At 37.6% G+C, this 24,034-nt stretch overlaps 1 long non-coding RNA gene across 1 annotated transcript; it reads right to left on the bottom strand.

Moving 5' to 3' along the window:
* Positions 1-5,768: 5,768 nt before the first annotated feature.
* Positions 5,769-19,879, bottom strand: LOC141553525 (uncharacterized). The gene is made up of 3 exons (XR_012485494.1): positions 19,776-19,879; positions 11,061-11,216; positions 5,769-7,494 (listed from the first exon to the last, which is right to left on the bottom strand). It is a non-coding gene; the product is annotated as an uncharacterized LOC141553525 (long non-coding RNA).
* Positions 19,880-24,034: the final 4,155 nt, after the last annotated feature.

Raw genomic sequence — 24,034 nt, 5'->3', positions numbered from 1 at the left:
TAAACTTGAGTCCACTTTCCCCCTTAGTCTCAAACTTTTGGGTCTATATACCTAGTATATATGTATTTCTAAACAAAATGCATAGTAAATGTATATTTTTAAAAGCTAATTAAATTTTTTTTAAACTGTCTAGATAACTGGTAATTAATAGAAAACAAACAAATGGGAGAAGTTACACAAGAGACAGCTTCATCCCTAATGAGGGAAGTAGGCAGTTGCTCACTGGGAGCTGGTCTCATCCATATATATGTGAATTGAGAGAAAATTCCACTGGTGGGGTTTTACAAATAATAAATATAAATCAAATACAATAATAGGTATTTAGAAAAGAGGGCACTAATATTTGAGAGTGTGTGGAATTAACTGGGTGAAGACACTGTCATGGGAATATAGCCTTATTTATATAGTCTTAATTATAACCTAAGACTTTATAATAACAAATAAAGCTATAGCTAAAAATTTGTAGGTGTTTTGTCCCCTCCTGTTTCCCACTACCTCTTAATTAGCATTTAAGAACTTTTTTAAAAGATGAGGATGGCTTTGAATTTTCTTACCTGAGAATATCTTCCTGTATAGCACTTCTCTCAGGAAATCTAAATTGAGTTTATTATTATTGACTTGTAATCTTTTTGTTTCTAGGATAGATTTCTGGTTTTAGGATGTAAACAATGGGAGAAAAGGTCAAATCGGGGAGGGCTTCTGTTCTATTTAATTTGGTATTTTGCAGTTCATGCTTTGTATTCTCCTTTTTACTGACAAACACCTGGTCAGATGGAAGATGCCCTTTCTTGTGAGATCATAAACCCTCTTTTGCTTTTTTCTTACTCTAAGAGTCTCTGATTGCTTTCGTGGTCCATACTATCCCACACAGTTGGAAACAGGAAAAACTTGATATAGAAGGCATTTCTTGAACTGAATCTTAAATAAAACTAGGGATTCCTGGCAGTTACAGGATTCTGAAGGAATGCATGTCAATCAGAGGAATGACCAAGATAAAGGCATGATGCTGGGAGATAGACAGCTATTTGTGAGAAGCAGAGAAAGTTGAGTTTGATTGTAAAGAGTAAAAAGAAACACTTGGAACTGAAGGAGGAACCCCAGTACTGTCCTGACTTGGTGGGGGGTGAACCATGAGGTAAACTCTTGAGAACTCCTTGAAGGGGAGAAACTCCTTGAACTCTCCTGGGAGAGGCCTGCCTCAGGGAATCAAGATAAAGTGGTTTCATTCTGTTATCTTGGTGGACTAGTTGAGCCCAGGACCACTCCTACTTAGCCCAAACTGGAGATCTAGATTTCTATTCAATTCAAAGATTTCAGTCTGATTTCAATTCAAACTGCCTCCACCCCTAGCCAAAGTTTCAAATTATAAAAAGGGGCAACTTGGGGTACTTCCTTGCAAAAGCCCAAAGCAGGAACATGCTATGCCAAGAAACCTCTCTCTCTCCTTGGCATAGCTGCCTTCGAGGAAGCCCACCTCTGCCCACCGAGAAGGCATTCTCTTCTCAGTGTCAGCTCCTCTTTATCTCTCTCACCTATTTCCCTAACAGGACTACACCCTTTTTTACCTCTCTGTTGGGATTTCTCTGCTAGGAACTTTACCTTGCCAATGAGTCTTCCTAGCAAAGGCTGACTTCTCAGTTACAATAATAAACTTCTTTTTGCCAGCCTAACTTTTCGGGTTTGTAAATTATTTTATGAAGGACCTGTGCCAACCAGAATGGGTTCCCATAACTCTCTGCCCTGCACCAAACCTCATCAGGACCAAGTGGAAAAATCTTTCGAGGTAGCTAAGTGTATAGAGGACCAAGTCTGGAATCAGGAATATTTTTGTGAGTTCAAATTCGACTTCAGACACACACCAGCTGTGTGATCTAGGCAAGTCACTTAAATCTGTTTACCTCTATTTCCTCAATTATAAAATGAACTGGAGAAGCAAATGGCAAACCACTCCAATATCTTTGCCAAGAAAATCCCAAGTGGGGTCAGGAAGAGTTGGACACAACTGAACTGAATTTATATTTTAGTTTAAATATTTTATTTCAGTTACATGTCACTAGCAGAATGGCATGAGAAAGTAGAATGACTAAAAAAATTATTGGCAATTCTCTGCTACAATTAGAAGTAGTTTCATTCCTAGCACACCCTATTAGAAGAATTAGCAAAGAATTCAGGGATTAATTATCCATCCTGTGTAAGGAGATCAGTGCAGGGATTAGCAGACTTTTATTATGAAGTGGGATGAAAAACTATCCAAATCTGAGGGCTTTGAAAAAGATGTGGAAACCAAATTATTAAAAAGAAAAGAAGAGGGAAATTGTGAGAAATGGATGGACATTTGTTTTCCATAGTTATGAAAGCTAAATTGGAGAAATGAAGCTTAAATTAGAAAATTGAAACCCACTAGGATATCAAGGAATAATCAAGGGTGGAGTTTATCTTCTTCCTTGGGGGCAAGGACTGACTTTTGTAATCAGTGGTGGTGACCTGAGATCTGAAAAGAATCTTTTGTTCTTTATCTTTAATTCTCCTCTGTTACCCTTCCCCCTTCTAGGAAGCTCCTTGGGAGCCGACACTGGCTATGTAATGAGGGGCTGGAGATTCATGTTGTGTTACTTCTGTAACATCCAACTAATGGGGAATCAAAGAGACTTGTACTTCAGGATAGGAAATAAAATGTTGCCTTTGGAGTTTCAAAAGAAATTTTTTTATCCCAAGAATAGAAATAGAAAGTGAGACTTGAACTCACTATCCATTCAATTCATTCATTCAGTTGTTGGGAGAATAGATTGGAATGAGAAGACTTGAGACAGAATCATCAAGAGGTAACTTCAATAATCTAGCCAGCAGATGACAAGGCCTATAACTTAGGTTTAATTTACATGGTTGTTTGAGTAGAGACTGTGGTCCTGACTCAGTTTCCCTAATTGTCCTACCTCAGTTACTCTGCCCCAAGACCTCAGACTATAATTATTCCCTCTTAATGTTTGATAGAACAAAGGTCTTGTATCTTAGACATCATTAGAATATCAGGAGCCTCTCTGGGGCCTCCCCCCATTATGTCATCCTAGGTGCCTCCCCCCCATTAGGTCATCCCCATCCAGGTATCTCCCCCATTAGGTTCTTGTTACCCTATAAAAGAATCTTGTATCCGACATTAGCTGCTGGATTCTTGGAGACGATAGTCTCATTCAGCCCTGGGACCAAACCATGGATCCATTTGGTCCCAGTAAATCTCTCCTTTTCAAATAAAATATTATAACTCTCTAATCTCTATCGTGTCTCAGTTTCTCCGGCATTACAAGACAAGAGGTTGGATTATATTGTTATGGAAGTAGAAACATCAAGGTTTTGCCACCGATTGGATGTATATGGTAAGGGAAAATGAGGAGTGGGGGGATAACCTTGAGGTTACTAACCTGATAGACTAGATGAATGGAGGTGCTTTCAGCAGAAATAGGGAAGTTTGGAAGAGAGTCAGCGTGATGGGAAAGAGAATGAGTTCTGTCTTGGTAATGTTAAATATGAGATGAAAACCATCTTGCCTATAGTGCCATCTTTTAGTCTGTTCCTCTTTGTTTTTTAGGTTTGAGTCTGGTCTGTCCAGCCAGATCACGATCTTTCTGAGGTAGAGATTATGTGCTTAGTTCAATGCTGCATACATATATGGAAAGCAGTCAGTGGTACTGATGAGATCTGGATATGGGGTAACTAAATGAAATTAGGGTTTAATTGAGGTCTAGTGTCAGGTTCAGGGTACAGGGAGTCAGATGGAGCTCCCCTGCAACCCCTTTGGATTCAGATATACATATCTATATCTATCTATCTATCTATTCAGATATATTCAGATATACAGAGTTAAATGAGTTCTAGTGGCGGCGAGAGTTCCCTGTAAAGGAATTTACAGACCTGAAAACTTAGATTGATAAAAGAGGTTTATTATGGGGTTTGGAAGTAAAGTCTAGTTAGTAAAAGGTGTTAGGTAAAGAGAGGAGGACACCAGAACCAGAAGTTCCAGTGGGCAGAGTGTTGGCAAGTTTCGGCCCTCTGCAAAGAGAGGACTCCACCTTGGCTCTTTTATAAGGAGAGATTTAGCTAAAGGGGCCTATGGGTGGAGTCCCAAGTTGGTTCCTCCATGAGTTTCAGGGAGGGCTAGAATTTGCTAGGTGGGGGTTGGGAAACCTGAGCAGATCATTAGAATGGGGGCTGGGACAGCCCAAGTTGTCTCAGATGATGGGGGTTGTGAGAGCCCAGATATCTCCTATTGGAATTCAAAAGGGTGCTTTTGACTAGAATTTGTGAATCAAAAGTCCTAGCTTCTTCACTTAAGAGGGGTTGGAAATCAGAAAGGAATAAATCAATCTGAAAGGATTAGTCTTAAAGGGACCACAACCCGCATCAGTACTTTTTTGATTGATTTCAAGTTCCTAGGGCAGGAAAAGAATACTGGTTTAGGATTGTTTAAAAATCTTAATTCTAGCCCTTATCCTTACCACTAATTCAATGAATAACTTTGGGCAAGTCAATTCACTTCTCATAATTTTTTTCCTCTGTAAAATGAAAAGAGTGGATTAGATCAGGTGTGCATGGTCTTTTCTTCCTCCCTCCCTCCTTTCCTCCTTTCTTCCTCCCTCCCTCCTTCCCGCTCTTCCTCCCTTCCTTCCTCCTAAAGGGACCTCAACCCCCATCACTCCCTCCCTCTCTTCCTCCCTCTCTCCTTTCCTCTGTCTCTCTTTCTTTTTCTCTCTCTCTTTTTGCCAGCTTCAATTTTGAAAACAAATAACAAACATTCTGAGAAAGGCTTCATTGCATACAAAAAGGTTAAGAACCTTTGATGATCTCTGGGCTGCTTCTAGGTCTGACATATGATGTTCTATGATTCTGAGTTCCCTTTCAGCTCTGACATTCCATATGACTTACTGTAAAACCCACACCAAATCATCATAGTTTGAAAGTCCCACCTTACAATACATTTTATGGTACTTTTCTTCACATTTATAACTGAGGTAGATTCTTCTAGGTAGGTCACTACTATTTGAAGGGAAATGGTTTGATGCAGGGAAGTCAGAGCTGTTTTGTTTTCTTATTTTTCTTTCCTTAGATAAAAAAGTATATATGAATATTTAGCCTTCTTAAAGTTGAGCTGCCCATGGTCTCAAGGGAACATTCTTAAAGTGAGACTTCTTCACTGTTCTTAAATTCTTCCCAGTGTACCCTATACCATCATGCCCTCTGGAGGCTGTTTAGAGGTATTTCTAATGAATCAGAACTGAGATCGCTTTCTCTCTCAAATAAATTTGAGAAGCTGAGAATTTCAGAGTTAGAGAATTTAGAAGTCAAAGAGTTACCAAACTCAGTCCCTTCCTAAAGTATAAATTCCCTCTGTAACATCTGAACAAGAGCTCATATTGCTTCCTATTAAAATACTCTAGTTACCGAAGCTGTACATAGTACTTGGGGGCAGCTCTGAGAAGCTAGGGAAGTTTTCCTTATGTCAAATTGAAATCTTTCCCTTTGTAACTTGAGTTTATTACTCCTAGTTCCATTCTTTAGGATCAAATACAATGTCTTGCTGTCTATACTTCTATGACCTGATATGGGGACAAGATCTCAGTGGGTTGAATAAAAACAAGCAAGCAGACAAACAAAAATCCTATTTGTACTTGGGTTGAATTCAAGCAAACTTTTTTATTCCTTAAGGAAGTCATGGTTATCAGCTAGAAAGTATACATTGTGGATTTTGTATACCCAGATGCAGCAAACATCTCTGGAGTTTTGCCACTGAATGTGGAATCTGCACAAAATGGTGGATAAAACATTGGGCTTGGAGTCAGGAAGACTTAAGTTCAAGTCCCTCCCCACATATCAACCATGTGATCCCAGTAAGTAATTTTCTATAAAAGTAATGGATTAGACTTCATTGTCTCTAAGGTCAAATTCTAAATTAATGATTCCAGAATCCTTTGGGACTAACTCTAACCTGCTCAAAGTTTGTTCAGTCAATTTTCAGTCATGTTAAACTCTGGGATCCCATCTGGGGTTTTCTTGGCAAATATCTGGTGTGGTTTGCCATCCTTTTCTCCATTTCATCTTATAGGTGAGGAAACTGAGGGAAACCAGGTTAAATGTCTTGCCTAGGATCATCCAACTAGTAAGTACCTGAGGTTGGATTTGATCTCAGGAAGATGAGTTTTCTTGAACTTCATGTCTGATACTCTATCAGCTAGCTGCCCACTAGAATTTTATTAAAAATACTGGCAGGATATTGCAGTAGGCTGGTGCTCAGCTTGCTTGAATATCCCAATAATCTGTTTTTCCAGCATGAAAACCTAACAAAAAGAAAATGTACAGGACTGGCAATGAGAAAAAAAAAAAAGCAGGGAATATTATTGCTCAAGGATGGATCCTTGGGCAAAATTAAGGGAGGGTTTGAATTTGGGTGACTACAATGCCTAAAGATTGGAAGGGTCATTTTAAGAAGAAGTTCAATGTGAGAATGCACTGATTGAATGTGTGGAATGTAGAATGTCCTCAAGGAGCAAAAATGTCATGGGACCAGAGATTTAAAATTGGAAATAACCTTAGCACCAATTAAGTCCCATCCCCTCTTTCAATGCTGTGGGGTGAAAGTGATTTGCTATCTTACAGGTATAAGTAACAAATCCTTTACTCCAACCCAAGTCCTCTGATTCCAAATAGATTTAGATCTAAGAGGGACCTCAGAGGCCATTTAATCCCATCCCTTTGTTTTATAGATGAGGAAACAGAACCGAAGATATTAAATAGCTTGTCCAAAGTCACATAGCGTAAATGAGGAAACTGGTTTGTCCAAAGTCATAGAGATAGCATAGATGAAGAAATCGAATCCTAGAGATATTAGATTGCTCGTCCAAAGTCACATAGATAGCAAGTGGAAGAGCCAGGACTTGACATCTAATGTCAAATCTGGCAATTTCTATTTTTTTACAGGGTCCCAACCACCCACTATTTAATTCACCAAAAATTAGAAACCCTCTTATCTCTTCTTCCATCTTCCTCTTACCCCAAAATAGGTTTTTTTAAAAAGGTCCTTCCTTTGTTCTCACCATTCATGCATGGGTTCTAATCTGGCTTTGTTACATAAGACATACATGCTCTGGTCCTTTCTCTGATCCAGTTCTACTACTTCTTCCTCTCATGGTTCCAGGAAACCTTAAGAGCTTTGCGTCGTTTCTTCTTCTCTATTGCTTCTATTAGCTCAAGTCCACTGATTGTGTTCATATAATTTTTAGCAAGCCAGTGAACAGCACTCCACTTGATCACTTAAAATTAATAGTCTTTTTTATTGCTCAATTGTGTGTCTCATGATATATATAGAAAGCATCTTGTTAGCTGTCTTGGGGGAGCGCCTTCTCCTTTTTGATGGTCGCCTTTTTTTCTTTTTTCCCCTCTTCAATTCTGTGGACTGAACCTTTAGGACTTTTTTCATTACCACAGGCTTGTTCTTAGGGGGCCTTCCTAAGAAAGAAGAAATGTTATTGTTATCTTTTAGTAATTCTCTGTCTATTTTTACCAGAGAATACTTCATAGCTGGATTGAAATCATTTGAATCAAATTTTAAATAATTTATTGTGTATACTGCTTTATCTATATCTGAGTAACCCTATCTCCCTCTTTGTTTTTTGATAACTCTCTTCCGGGTTTGATTAGTCCTTTCTTTAATGGGCTGTCCTGTGGGGCTGTAAGGAATTCCAAAAATATGATGTATAGAGAATTCCTCTAAGAACTGTTTAATATTTTTTGTAAAGGGCTGAAACTGAGTTGCACTGAGGTCTGAGCACTTAAGGCTAATTACCAATTGGACAATATTCTATCAACATATGCTTGGAGAATGGTCCTGCCCAACTATTCTGTGCTGGCTGATCTGTGGGTGTAGACAGAGAATTGTGAGAGCGATCAGAGGATGGAGTAAGACAAACAGGAGTTACTTTTTGGTGGTGGAGAGAGAGAAAGAAGGTGTGGAGATTGCTATGTCTATTCCCCTGAGTGCTACCCCAAAAGACCAAGAATAAAGATCAAGGACTTTTGCTTATCCTGACTCTGGCTGATTCTAAGGTATCCAGAGTGCTAACTCGGTCTTCACAATTTTTGAAATGTATAAGCGCCCATTATTAGTCTTGATGGTGTGTGGAATGTCCATAGAAGCAAAACAGTGAAATGTGATTTATTACATGTGAGGAAGCTTCCTTGTTGAGAAGATGCAGCTACAAAGCCCAAATAAGTGTCAACTGAAACATGAATGCACGTTTTTCCCATATGTGTAACATTCATTTGCCATATTATCATTTGGCCTGTCATCTCTGGGGTTAGTTTCCAGCCCTATAGGTCTTTGAGAATAAGGTACACAAGGGCAACTAGGTGGTGCAATGGATAGAGCACCAGCCCTGAAGTTAACACCTCCTAGCTGTGTGAGCCAGGGAAGTCACTTAAACCCAATTGCCTCAGGAAAACAAACAAAAAATAAGGTACATAAGTTACATTTTTTTTTCTTTTTTTTTTTTTTTTTACTATGCTTGCTTTTTCTTGCCAGGACATCCCATACAATCTCTGGAGAGATCTGGTAGACAGATGCAAGTGTTTATAGGCTTTTGTTGCTTGTTCTAGAGAACAAAGGAGGATTCCTTGTATAAGCAGACTATCTACTATTTTATTCTCTTCAAATATATGCCCCAGTCCATCTCAATGAGAATGGATATGCAGAATGTAAAAAGTATGGACTCCCATTAAAATCACTTCTTGTACCTCCTGAAACAATAAAAAAATTAGGTCCTGTTGAGCCTTTATATATGCTGTTTCTATTCTCTGGATCACTCAAACTGCATAGTGGATGTCTGAAATAATATTGATAGGTTTGTCTATTTTCAATGCTTGTATAGTGGCATACATCTTATTTTGCTGTGTAAAGGTTTAAGGTAAATTGAATACATTAAAGATGCCCAATTGTGGGGAATATATGGACACTTTATTCTGTTTGGTGGCATCAGTGAACACATTAGGGCCTTTAAGTGCATGTATTTTTGTTTTTGTGAGAAATATCCATTGCCAATTTTCATAGAATGGTAATGGTTAGGAGTTTTCCTGTTCTTACCTCTCCTAACCCTAACAAAATCGTTCAGATTTCCTGAGTAGCAATGCAACTATATTTATCTATGTTAACCCATATAATTCCTCTTTCTCTTGTTAATTGTATAATTCTAAGCAAAGTTTTCCTCACTATTTCAGTTGTCATGTCTAAATATGGTTCTAGTGACCTTTTTGTCTTTGAAATATATAGCCATTCATAAATATCATTGTTTTGATGTATAATTCCTATGGGTTGTACAGGAGCTAAAATAACAGAGCCATGTAAGCTTTTTTTGTGGAAGTACTCTTTGATTGCTTGCTTTTGCTGTTATTTGTGTTATCTGCTTTATGCTATCAAGGGCTTCAGGAGTCCATGTCCTGCTGGAATCTAATCAAGGATCACCCTCAAACATTTTATACAAAGGAAACATCAGAGTGTTACTTATACAAGTTCAAGGTCTAAGCTACTGAATTTCCCCAATCAGTTTTTAGACCTGATTTAATGTGTGGCCTGGTCAGTTTGGAATTCAGGTGATTTTTGATGTATACCCTCTGGCTGAAGAGTAGAACCCAAATAGCTAAAAGTGGGGTTTTTTGAATTTTTTTCTGATGATATTATTAAACCTAATTGTTTTAATTCTCTGTTATTTGTAAGATCTCCTCCAAATCCCCTGGCTGTGAATGACCAGTCAAGATCCATATAATGGAAGATAACTATATCGGAGTAATGTTTTCTTATATTGCTAATAGCTTTATCAACATACCATTGGCATGTACTTGGGCTATTTTTCATATCTTGTGGCAATAACTTCCACTGAAATCTCTTCACAGATCCTTGAAAATTATATGTTGGTACCGAGAAAGCAAATTTATCCCTGTCCTCAGGGTAAAGGACAACAGAGTAAAAGCAATCCCTAATATCTATTATCCATCAGGGCCATTCCCTGGGGATCAAGTTTGGGAATGACAAACCTGCCTGTAAAGAACCCATGTCTTTCAGGACTGAGTTTACTTGTCTCAAATCTGTTAACATTCTCCATTTATCAGGTTTTTTCTTTATAACAAATATAGGGGAGTTCCATAGGCTGTTTCCTCAATATGTCCTAACTCTAATTGTTCTTGTACTAATTGATGTAGAGTGGCTGGTTTTTCTTTGGTCAGGGACCATTGCTCTGCCCATACCAATGTGGTGATAGTTCAAGTCATATTTGGAGTGATGGAAGCCACAGCAGCAATGATCCCTCCTAAAAATCTGTTGTGATTTTCATCCCTAATTGGTGTAATATATCCCTGCCTCATAGCCATCTATTATTAAGTGAAATTGGTTACTATCTTTCCAGCTTTTTGCCAATTTACTGGTTCAGTGGCCAAAGCCTCCTTCCTGCCTCCTACCCATGTCACTAAGTTGCTCAAAATATAAATTCATGTTTGCTCCTGAAGCAACTTGAGTGGCAGTCAGTCGAGTCTGTTCTAAAAATTCTGTCATCCAGATTTCATTGTTAGGCTTTTCTATTAGGAGAATATTGGAAAGACTGTAAATCTGGACAGACACAAGAATATGGAGGGGCCAAAAGTGGTAGAGGTTTGGCATTCAATATCATCCTCCTCAGGCTCAGGAGAGGAACATCTACTGCTAAGAGATGGGCCTGTCGGTACTCCAACTAAATTTCCTGACCTCTTTTTCTGTTTCTGATTTCAAACTTTGTTTAATGAGATTGCATATGGTAAAATGCCTTTTTTGTATTTCTCTTGAGCATTGCTTATCATAAGTGATCTGTTCACCAAAAACAATATTTCTCTCACAATTATAACAACCCTCCTCAAGTAACCATAGAGAAACTTTGTAAGCAATATCCAAGAATTTCCTAATATTTCCTAATTGAATTGTGCACCCTTGTTCTTTTATACTTATATATAGTCCTGACACATGCTTCCCTGTCTAAAGGGAATAGAGTGCCTACTTTCTGCCCCCTTAGGTTACTTATCATCTCTGTCACTCTCTGCCTGGTCTGGAAACAGTGCAGCTTGGTAGGCTCTCCCTCTGAAGTCTTCTTGGAGGTTATTTTGACCATGTAGCAATTCTTGACATGCAGTGATCACTCTGGGGTGGGTTCCCTCTGGAAGACAGGGATGAAGTATGATAATGTAAAAGACTGGGTGTACTAAGGGGACATTGGGTATATTGAGGATATATTGAGGTTGGTATCTCAATTAGGAGCTCATTTGTCAGTAGCTGCAGTTAGCTGGAAGACTTTAGGTAGCTGATTCTATTAGGTCAGTTTTGGAAGAAAGTTGCTGTTGGTAAAACTGAATTGATTTGCCTTTTGTCTGGGAGTGTAAATAAAGTAGTGGGGTTCAGAGGTTGACAGAAGGGGATAAAAGAAATATCCAGTTTGGGCACTGGTTATAGATGCTATGGCAGGAGACCCCAGAGCATATAATGACCATGGAAGGAATACCATTAAGGGATTGTATGATCTATTGAGGGAGCGTCCCATTTAGCTGCCTGTTAGGGGGCAAGTCACACAAAAAGTTTGACTCTACAATCCCTTTGGACAGACAATGCCATCTCCATCCAGAAAAAGATCTAAGGAGACTGAATATAAATCAACAATACTATGTTCACTTTTTTTCATCTCTCCCATGGTCTCTCCCAACATGATTCATAAAACAATGTGTATTACTTTTTTTTTAAAATAAAAAAGTTTGGCTCTAGAGCTTATAAAGATGGTGGTAGCTTAGGATTTACTGGGGGTTGGAGTGGTTCTTGTACCATAATCCAGTGCACTTCTATTCTGGACTGACTGGTGAGGACTCATCCACACTTTCCCAGAATAAAAGATGTAAATCCCATATAAACAAGTCTCATTCATTATAGTGACTGTGCAGAACTTCTCAAACTCTTTTCCACTCATGGTCCCCTTTTGTTTGAGAAATTTTAACATGACTGGGTACATAGGTATATAAAATAGGTATCCAAATCAAACATTTACTGATAATAAATCATAATTGCATGACCTGCAATTCAGTTATGAGATCCCACATGGAGTTTAAGAAGCTGGATACTAAAGGGCTGTCCAGTTCCAGCTTTTCATAAAAGCACAGAGATTGGCAAGAAATATTTATGCAAAAGTAGGTCTCACTTCATCACCACTTATATGTGGATAGACTTCAAACATTTCTTATAAGTGCAAAACTATATCTTCCATGAATAGGGAGGTATGGACCCTTTCACTGCAGAAAAACTTTTTTCATTCCTTGAATTCTGCAACTAAGCAGGTGTTGCTAGGTAAGTGTCATTGCCTGGAGAGCAAATTCCCCCTTTTTCTTTTTGTTGCAGATATATCCAGTGACTGACAATCACTATCTACTTGTAGATACCTCCAGCTACTGGACAAAACCAAGGAATCAGGCAATAGAGTGTGAGTAGCAATAATAGGATGAGAATAGAACCAAGGAAGGTGAGTGCCCAATGCCATGAAGTCGGGGCTTGCTGGAAAAACTTCCTAATTTCATAAGCAATGCTCTTAAGGTCTTATTGATCTATAGAAGCCAAATTAATGAACTGGATGATTTTTTCAAAGGTTGCCTTATCAACACCAATCTTAGAAGAGTTAAACACTCCAAACAAATGAGCTCTTAGCTGGTCCCAAGAATAATCAGATCCATAAACTATAACAGCAATTAACACACAAAGGGTGAAATCTATAGTCATATTTAGTGTAAATCTCCTTTATAAATAGCCTACATGATCTCTTAAAGCTAACAAAGTATCTCTCACTTCTGTAACAAATCCTGATTAATAGCTTCTTGTTTTTGCAATGCAAGGGTGATATGCTGTAAAGTGATTACAAAATGAGCTGTCCATTCTCATGGACAGCTCATATGGAAACAGCAATGGAGGTTGCAGAAGCAATAAGAGTTGCTAGGAGCATTATCCTTAAAATAATACATGAAATACATCTCTTTTTTTCTTTTAAGCCTAAAATAATACAGATTTTCCTGGATAGGAGAATCATACCATGGTGGTATTATAGGGAGGATAGCAAAAGGAGTATGGGTAACAATATAGACATGGATCTGTTTTTTGGGCCACAGGTCTTGGGCTTTGGTATGTGTTCCATAAAATAAACATTGCAAAAGCATACAATCCATACAAGTCACATCCACAATCCCTGGCCATTTAAAACTAGAATCATAGTGAGGCTGTGAGGGACTGTGCCAGACCATCCATGTATACTATTCTAGACTGCCAGGGCCATACATACCAGTCTTCAGGATATCCCCGAATACACACAAAGATGAGCCATTCTTGAGGTGCAAAACAGCCTCTCTTTATTGGTAATCTCAGCAGAGGTTAGCAGGAAGCAAGAGCAGGAAAATTCGAATTCAAGAGCAAATGTGCATATGTATACCTGCATCTCTTTTTGATTTTGACTCAAAGTTAGCTATTTATACTTATTCTCTTCCGGGATTACTCTGTGCCTAGCCCTCTCAGTACTGCATGGGTGAATCCGTAGAAGGAAAACACCTGGAGTTAGTGCTACGTCCCAGGTGGAGATCTAGCAAGAGGGCACACCCTTGGCCATCTCAGAGAACCTATTAGTAGTTCCTTTAACACCTGAAAGACACAACCTCCTGTCATCAGTGAGAACCACGGTGGAACATCCCACAAGGCCCAGCAGAGTTCCATGGAGACACATACTGGTGATAGAAAAATGAGCAGGCACAGTAAGAGCATCATGGAGCAGCAACTGCTTTCTCAACAGTCTGTATGGTTATCTTGTCTCCAGAATCTGTAATGAGAAGAACAAACCCCTTCTCCCATCTTTCCATCGTGGCTGGACCATGCCATTGCCCCATAGCTAAATCTTTCCACCTGCAAGAAGAAAATGAGCCTTGACTGCTGCTGTGTTCTCAGAACCATGTGTAGAGGAAAAAGTGAAAAAGAACAAGTATCTGTAGAAACATATACATAACAAAGGCATTCAAACATTGAAACACGAGTAACATCACTGCGAGAGATCATTAGGAAAATGACCATGGGTGTTAATAGAGGAAAGAAGAGGAAGTGGGGGAGAATGGAAGACAAGCAGGACAATTCTTTACAATCTATTGAGCTTGCTCTCTTTTAAGATGGAACAAATGACGAAATGCTTTAGCTGAAAGATGTGGATGTCCAAGTTGAGCTTCCTGGAGAGTATCTAGGAGAAGAGAATCAGCAATGGTATTAAATTCAGCCATTGGTCTGGGGAGACTAGTGGGAGAGCAGAGATGGACGATATAGAAATGAGGACTAAGAATATAATAAGGACTGGAGGTCAAAAAGCAGTTGAAATATATCATTAGAACCTCTGTAGAGGATAGCCGTCTCTAATTGCCAAACAGTATTCACTGCATATTGACTATCAGAGATAATATTTAAAGAACCAAGAATATAAGTTAATGCCTGAAAAATTGCAAAGAGTTCATTAGCCTGGGTAAACACAAAGGACTGAGAGAATCAGGCAAGGAGGCTCTATTATGCTTTGTGGCATTTGTGTATGCATGAGGAACCTGTGATAAGGGAGAAAAACTGGTTATGTGAGGGATGATCCATGGTCAAGAGGAAACAGTAGACAAAATTGGCAGTGTGGAACGAGATAGAGGTATAAAAGGAATAGCATATATGAAAAGCACTTGCCATTCAAAGTCCTGTGAAAAAAGAGTATCCAGTTGTCTGTGAGTATACATAGTAGCAATAGATTCTGGCAAGGAAGCTAAATACAAAAATTTCCTTTTAACCGCTATTTGTAGGTGACGTCCTGCTAACGATGCATAAGGCAGAATCATATGGTGAGGATGAATAGGACAAAAAAAAATTTAAAAAAATATTAAAATAAAATCACTCTGGTGGAGTATTGCAGTAGGATACTCAGGGGTAGGAAAAAGAGACAAGGTGACTGGAAGGTCTGGGTCATATCGATGAGACACTGAGTGAAGAGCATCTACGGCTTGCTCCAAAGCAGCTTTTGCTGCAGAAGTGAGAGAATGGAGGGATGTTGGATCACCAGGAGTATCATACTAAGGCTTTAACTGAGAATTTGTTAAGGGCAATATTGGACATAACCATTGGATGTCGCCCAAGAGCTTTTGATAGTCATTAAGAGTAATCAATTGATCTGTTCTTTTTTCTATCTTTTTGGTTTAATACACTCAGGAGACACTTTGAAGCCTAGATAATCACCTGTGGTGGTTCTCTGTATTTTATCAGGGGCAATGCGTAGCTGTACTGCTTCTAAAACTCCGACTATGTGTTAAAGCATAACCTCAGCAACTGAGGATATTGGTGAAGCCACAAGGAGGTCATCATGTAATGGATCAATATTGAACTGGGATATTTCCCCTAACAAACAGGTTTAATAACATTGGTAACATACATGTGACATAAGGTTGGACTATTTTTCATACCCTGGGGTAAGGACAGTCTTATCCATTGATATCTCTCATAAAGGGCTGCACGATTAAGAGTGGGAACGGAGAAAGATATTCTCTGTCTCTCTGGATCTGTCAATATTCTCCATTTTCCTGATTTCTTCCTTCCTTCCTTCCTTCCTTCCTTCCTTCCTTCCTTCCTTCCTTCCTTCCTTCCTTCCTTTCTTTCTCTTTTTTTCTCTTTCTTTCTTTCTTTCTTTCTTTCTTTCTTTCTTTCTTTCTTTCTTTCTTTCTTTCTTTCTTTCTTTCTTTCTTTCTTTCTTTCTTTCTTTCTTTCTTTCTTTCTTTCTTTCTTTCTTTCTTTCTTTCTTTCTTTCTTTCTTTCTTTCTTTCTTTCCTTTCTTTCTTTGTTTCCTTTCTTCTTTCTTTCTTTCTTTCTTTTTTTTATCACAAATACTGAGAATTCCAAGATTGTTAGAGGGCTCACTGTGTCCTTGTTCAAGTTGAATTTGCACTATCTCCTTTAAAGTCTTCAACTTTTCCTGGTAAGGGCACTGCTCTGTTCAAACTGGTTGATCAACTTTCAATCAATTCAGAACAGGTGCAGGCTATGGTGGCCCCTATGAAAAAACCTCAGTGCTGAGGCAGATTCCTAATTGACTGAATAAATCCTGACCCCAATAGATTAATAGGCAAATGATCAATGATATAAAGTCTGATTTTCCTGATGTCTATTATATACTCACTTAAGGGTGAGTACTAATGTGGAGGGCTGCAACCACATCAATCCTGACCAATGCAGTATCAGCTGGTTGAGAGGGCAATTCTGTTGCCTAGAACAAGGATGATAAAACTGTTTTCTTGGTGCCTGTGTCTAAAGACCTTCAATGTTTTTCCATGATGTTAATCTTTAACATAGGCTGGAAGATTGAGATATGGCTATAATCCAATAAACAGGAAGTTCTGTGTCTAATCTTCAATGTCAATTTAAAAAATTTAATAAGGCCATAAGCCAACACCTCTCCCCCTAGAAATGCATGGTTTGATTGTAGGATTAATGACAGCCATCTTTTTCATATTTCCTTAAGGCCCCAGAGGAGAGGATGTATAATGTAGCCTTTAAAAGCAGCATCCTCTACACCAACAGTAAAGCCTGAAGTAGACAGGGGAGAGCTGGGTTCTCCACTATACTAATTTGAGAAGTAGAAAAAGGTCAGATACAGGCAGAATTGGATATCAAAAGAGGAACTGATACCACAGTAAACATTGCTTATCTTGGCAACTTTGAAACGAAGGCTTTTGTCTGCCCCTTCAGCCACTGCTGGCTGAGTGTTCAGTGGCTGCGAGAGAAGTGCTATCCCCATGTCTTTATGAAGCCCAGTGAAATCCCTTCTTATATTTGGGACAAGGAGTTGGAGGTCAAAGTTTATTCTGTCCTTTCCCTCCTTGTGGCCAGGAGGGAAGTGCCTTGGCTTGCCACACTTGAAATAATTACTCCTGGGGCCGGACAGAGCTACCATTGCTTCCGACAATAAATCAGTGTAAAATGTTTGGGTGTCTACAGAGAAACAACATCCAATATCTGGGGATCCTCCCAAGAGAAGTGGGGTTTTTTTTGTTTTTGTTTTTGTTTTTTTAACAATCTTTGTTACAGTTCTTCCTCGCTAATTGTTTAATAATGATATCTTTGAACTGTCCCTCTATTATAGATCTATTTACAACTGTTATAAGTCTGCCAAGGAAATCACTGAAAGACTCAGTGGGTCCTTGTTTGATCTGCATGAAGGAAACATTTCTATCTTTTGCAGGAGGGTCTTTTCTAAGCCCTTAGAGTGAGTACAAGCAGCAATTTGTTGGTATCCTTGCATGGAATAAAAACAATTGTCTCCCTAACTGAGTATACTGACTCATCCAGGTCAGTTGCAATGTTTACAATGTTTTCATTGTGAGTCTGATTTTCTATTGCTTGAAGCCTACCTTGTTCCCCCAAAGTTGTAGACCAAATTAAAAAATATCTTGGATTTAACTTTATATGGGCAAGGGTATGGTCAATCATGTGGGGGTAAAACAGAGTGTTGAACCTGTTCTAAAAGACTCAACTTCTCCAATTGATAAATGGTCAAAGAATATAAACAGATTTAATTTCAAAATGAAAAAATTGAAACTATTTCTAGTCATATGCTCCAAATTACTATTGATCAGAGAAATGCAAATAAGACAACTCTGAGATACCACTACACACCTGTCAGATTGGCTAGCATGACAGGGAAAGATAATGCGCAATGTTGGAGGGGATGTCGGAAAAGAGGGACACTGATACATTGTTGGTGGAACTGTTAATACATCCAGCCATTCTGGAGAGCAATTTGGAACTGTGCATAGCCTTTTGATTCAACAGTGTTTCTACTGGGCTTATATTCTAAAGAGATCTTAAAGGAGGGAAAGGGATCCACATATGCAAAAAATGTTTGTGGCAGCCCTCTTTATAGTGGCTAGACACTGGAAAGTGAGTGGATGTCCATCAATTGGAGAATGGCTGAAAAATTATGGCATATGAATGTTATGGGATATTATTCTGTAAAAAAATGACCAATAGGATGATTTAAGAGAGGCCTGGAGAGACTTCCATGAACTTATGCTAAGTGAAATGAGCAGAATCAGGAGAACATTATATATACATGCAATAACAAGACTATAAGATGATCAATTCTGATGGGTGTGGCTCTCTTCAACAATGAGATGATTCAAACTAGTTCCAATTGTTCAGTGATGAAGAGAGCCATTTACACCCAGAGAGAGAATCACAGGAACTGAGTGTGGATCACAACATAGCATTTTCATGCTTTCTGTTGATGTTTGCTTGCATTTTGTTTTATTTCTCAGTTTTTTTCTGTCTAGATCCAATTTTTCTTGTGCAGTAAGATAACTGTGTATATATATTGCATTTAACATATATTTTAAGATATTTAACATGTATTGGACTACCTGCCATCTAGGGGAGGGGGTGGGGGAAAGAAGGGAAAAATTTGGAACAAAAAGTTTTTCAAGGATCAATGTTGAAAAATTATCCATGCATATGTTTTGTAAATAAAAAGCTTTAATTTTAAAAAAAGACTCAACATATGTAGATGTAGGGCCATAATCCTTTGGTGTTGCTTTCGTAGGCAAAGGAGTATAATCTCACCCAGGTTGTCTTTTGTTATTTGGGTCCGGAATTTCTATTACTAGAAAAGTGTCAAAGGGGTGTCAGCTGAAAGAAAATCATTCCCTGGATTTGTCTTTAAGTTCTTTAGCAGGGCGTTTGAAACTGCCTTTTTTTTCCCCCCTGAGTTAGAAGCAGGAAGTTGCTGTTGCTCTCATCCTGAAGTAGAGTTGGGAGGTTCCTCTTTGATGTGAAAAGAGGACAATTCATCAAAATCTGTCTGGGTTTGAGCTTTACTAAATAAAGAAGGTAATTCATCAGGATCTGTTTGGATTTGAGCTGAGAAATGTTTAATTTCTCAGAAGCAAGTAGAATCAACTATACACAATTTTAGAATATTGTACAACTGAAAACATGGAGAGGAAAGGCATCAGCTCCACTTTTTGGTAATATTCTGTCAATTGCTCCCCCACTAGTTTCTACTGTGTTAAATCTAGGGTCACCTGGAACAGAAACCAAGGATATGTTTTTTCAATTATGCCAAGAAATTTTGTAATTTGTTTTGATGTGACAATGAAACCTTCTCTTTAACCAGGTCTTTTAAAACCTTTTCATATGTTTCTCTATAGGGCTGTTTAACTTCAACCTGCCCCATTTTACAAACTAGAAATTAAAGAGAAATGAGAGAGAGAAATGTAGCTTAAACTCACCCTGCTCCAGATTCTATGTATTAGTTGAATTATTCCTGGGCCAGGGGTGACCTCTGGAGAATTGACAGCCTGTGTGTGGGTTCTGGGAAGCCTTTTATGTCACTGTTTACTGTGCAAATTTGTGAAATGCTAATAATAGACCAGCTGTATTGGCTCTCCCAGAGACCATGAAAGCAAAAAAAGTTAGAAATACCGGTTATTGATAGTTAAGACAAGAATCTTTCATTGTTGTATCAATGATTTCCATATTTAAGTCTTAAAATCCCCAAATTATTAAGGAAACATAAAGAAACATAAAGCAGATAAATTAATCAGTGCATAAAGGGACAATGTTTTGTATATTATCAGAAACCAGACATTCTCTATAGAAGCAGCTTTACTCCCTTACCATCCTGATTAATAATACATACCCAACACACTAATTCCTAATTCTTCTCAGTCTTTGTTGGTCTGCTGGCTGACTTTTTTGGGGGGAGGGTGTTCAAGGGAGATTTAAAGCCAGGTCAAAATAACCTTGAATCCTGCAACTAAGCAGGTGTTTCTAGGTAAATGCTGTTGCCTGGAGAGGCACAAACAGCCAACACTGCTTTTCTTATTTCTAAATAAATGCTACTAGTTATTTTAAGGAAAAGTCCATTTATTCCTATATTCTCTAGTGTTTTTTTTTTAAATAGGAATGGATGTTGGATTTTATCAAATGTTTTTTCTGCATCTATTGAGATAATCATATGGATTTTTATTAATTAGATATTGACATAGTCAATTATGCTAATAGTTTTCCTAATATTGAACCAATCCTGCATGCCTGGTATCAAGCCTTTTTGGTCATGGTATATTATCCTGGGGATGATTTTCTGTAATCTCTTTGCTAATATTTTATTTAAGACTTTTGCATCAATTTTCATTAGGGAGATTGGTCTGCAATTTTCTTCCTCTGTTTTCATCCTACTTGGTTTAGGTATCAGTACCATGTCTGTGTCATAAAAAGAATTTGGTAGGACTCCTTTAATCCCTATTTTTTCAAATAGTTTATATAACATTGGAGTTAATTGTTCTTTAAATGTTTGGTAGAATTCACGTGTAAATGCATCTGGTCCTGGGGATTTTTTCTTAGGGAGTTAATTAATAGCTTGTTCTATTTCTTTTTCTAAAATGGGGCTATTTAAGTAATTTATTTCCTCTTCTGTTAATATGGGCAATCTATATTTTTGTAAGTATTTCTCCATTTCAGTTAGGTTATTAAATTTATTGGCATAAAGTTGGGCAAAATAATTCCTAATTATTACTCTAATTTCCTCTTCATTGGTGGAAAGTGCTCCCTTTTCATTTTTGAGACTAACAATTTGATTTTCCTCTCCTTTTTCTAATCAAATTAACTAAAGATTTATCTATTTTGTTTTTTTTCCCTTAAAACCAACTGTTAGTTTCACTTATTAATTCAAAAGTTGCTTTTTGTTTGTTTGTTTGTCTTTTTACTTTGTTTTATTAATCACTCCTTTTATTTTTAGAATTTCAAGTTTGGTATTAGATTGGGGTTTTTTAATTTGTTCTTTTTCTAGCTTTTTTAGTTGCAAGACCAATTCATTGATTTTCTCTTTCTCCATTTTATGCAAATAAGCATCTAGAGATATACAATTTCCCCTTATTACCACTTTGTCTATATCCCACAAATTTTGATATGTGTAAGGATTGGGTATAGTTCAGTGCACCAGGTAGTAAACAAGCAATTAATGCTTGAGACCACCCAGAAGTGATTTGCTGTGAGCCTACAGAGACTGCCTCATGAGCAGGAACTCTGGCCACATTTATATTGCTTCATTAACTAAAGGTGTCGCTTTCTATGATTGGCTGTGCGTGTGACCTCATAGACCCTATTTAAGCAGTGGAGAGGAGGAAGTCGCTCTCTTTGACCTAGTGTTCACTTGGGAGTCAGCAGGATGTCAGCTAAAGGCAGGTTGTGAACACATGGATAAAAGATCTTGAGCTTGCACATGGATGTTCTCTAGTGCAATATTGATATTTAAAGTATTGTTCTTATGAAATAATGGCCAGAGATCTCTGAAGACTCCAGATAGAGGTAAACTTGGTAAAGTTGGTTTAAGCACTGCAAAAGACAATGACTGGAAATTTCACTGAAGGTCTGGGAATTAGGAGAGACTGGCAATAATAAATGCAAAGTGGTACAAAGGTGTTCGCAAATGAAGTGAATGCCTAGAGTTAAGCATTTACAAGTATATTGTCTCATTATTGTTATTCTCTTGGATGAAATTATTAATTGTATCTATGATTTGCTGTTTCATCCATTCATTCTTTGAGATGAGATTATTTAGTTTTCCAATTACTTTTTGGTCTATTTCCCCCTGGCCTTTTATTAAATGTAATTTTTATTGCATCATGATCTGAAAAAAAAATGCATTTACTATTTCTGCCTTTCTGCATTTGATTTTGAGGTCTTTATGTCCTAATATATGATCAATTTTTATATAGGTTCCATGAACTGCTGAGAAGAAAGTGTACTCTTTTCTGTCTCCATTCAATTTTCTCTAAAGATCTATATTACCTAACTTTTCTAGTATTCTACTTACCTCTTTAACGTCTTTCTTATTTATTTTGTGGTTTGATTTATCTAGTTTTGAGAGAGCAAGGTTGAAATCTCCCACTATTATAGTTTTGCTGTCTATTTCTTCTTGTAGCTCTCTTAACTTCTTCTTTAAGAATTTCCATGATATACCATTTGGTGCATATATGTTTAGTATTGATATTGCTTCATTATCTATGGTACCCTTTGTAAGACATAACTTCCTTCTTTATCTCTTTTAATTAAATCAATTTTTGTTTTTGCTTTTTTCTGAGATCAGGATGGCTACTGCTGCCTTTTTTTTTTTTAACTTCACTTAAAGCACCTGCTCTAGTCTTTTACCTTTACTCTGTATGTATCACTCTGCTCTAAATGTGTTTCTTGTAAACAACATATTGTAGGATTCTGGCTTTTAATCCAATTTCCTATCTGTTTATGCTTTATGGGAGAGTTCACCCCATTCACATTTGTAGTTAAAGCTACTAATTCTGTACTTCCTGCCATCTTATTAACCCTAAATTATACTTTTCTCTTTCCTTTTCCCCTTTCCCTTCTCCCCAGTATTTTATTTATGAGCACCACTTGCCTCAAGCAGCCCTTCCCCTTTAGAGCTCCGCCCACTTCTTAATATCTTTTCCCTACTATTTCTGTTTTCCCTTCTATGTAGCTTAACCCTTCCTTTTTTGCCTTTCTCCTCCCACTTTTCTATAAGGTGAGAGAAGTTTCTCTGTGATACCAAATATGTCTAATTTTTTCTCTTTGAGCCAGATGTGATGAGAGTAAGATTCGCACAATGTTTACCCCCCTCCTTTCTTTCCCTCAATTATAATCGGTTTTCTTTGCCTTTTCCTGAGATGTAATTTCCCTCATTTTACCTCCACTTTCCCCTTTTCCTGGTACAATTCCCTTTCTACCTCCTCTAGTTTTTTTTTTTTATATTATAACATTAAAATCAATTTTTACATGCACTCATATATACTCATAACAGAAATACAGTTCTTAAGAGTTCTTTTCTTTTTACCTTTTTATGCTTCTCTTGAGTTCTATATTTGGAGGTCAAATTTTTTGTTTAGCTCTGGACTTTTCATCAGAAATAAATGGAATTCACCTATTTCATCGAATGTTCATTTTCTTCCTTGAAAGGAAATGCTCAGATTAATGGTGTAGTTTATTCTTAGCTGTATTCCAAGTTCCTTTGCCTTTTTGGAATATCAGATTCCAGGCCTTTTGATACTTTAAGGTGAAAGCTGCTAGGTCTTGGGTAATCCTTATTTGTGGCTCCTCGGTATTTGAATTTTTTTTCCTGGCTACTTGTAATATTTTTCCTTGGTCCAATTGTTCTGCGATTTAGCCATGATATTCCTTGGAGTTTTAATTTGGGGGTCTCTTTCAGGAGGTGTTTGGTGAATTCTTTTTTTTTTTTTTAATTTTTTTATTTTCCAAATATATGTATGGATAATTTGACAACATTGACTCTTGCATAGCCCTGTGTTTCAGATTTTCTCCTTCTTGTCCCCACCCCTTCCCCAGATGTCAAGCAATTCAATATATGTTAAACATGTTAAATATAACATGTATAGACATATTTATATAATTCTCTTGCTGCAAAGATAAATCAGATCAAAAAAAGAAAGTAAATGAGTAGGAAAACAAAATGCAAGCAAACAACAACAAAAAGAATGAGAATGTTATGTTGTGATCCACATTCAGTTCCTATAATGCTCTCTCTAGGTGTAGAGAGGTGTTTTCACAGTTTGAAAACTTTTTGAACATAGTTCCAAATTGCTCTCCTAAATGGCTGGATCTGTTCACAACTCCACCAGTGATGTATCAGTGTCCCAGTTTTCCCATATCCCCTCCAATATTTGTCCTTGTCTTTTACTATCATCTTAGCCATTCTGACAGGTGTGTAGTGGTATCTTAGAGTTGTCTTAATTTGCATTTCTCTGATCAATAGTGATTTAGAGCATCTTCTCATATGATTAGAAATATTTTAAATTTATTTTTCTGAAAATTGTCTGTTCATATACTTTGACCATTTATCAATTGGAGAATGCCTTTTATAAATTTGAGTCAGAAAATCCAACATCA

This window comes from Sminthopsis crassicaudata, chromosome 2 (genome assembly GCF_048593235.1).
Source record: "Sminthopsis crassicaudata isolate SCR6 chromosome 2, ASM4859323v1, whole genome shotgun sequence".
Classification (NCBI taxonomy): domain Eukaryota; kingdom Metazoa; phylum Chordata; class Mammalia; order Dasyuromorphia; family Dasyuridae; genus Sminthopsis; species Sminthopsis crassicaudata.
The sequence above is the reverse complement of the archived record's forward strand: the minus strand, read 5'-3'. Positions and strand labels throughout refer to the sequence as shown.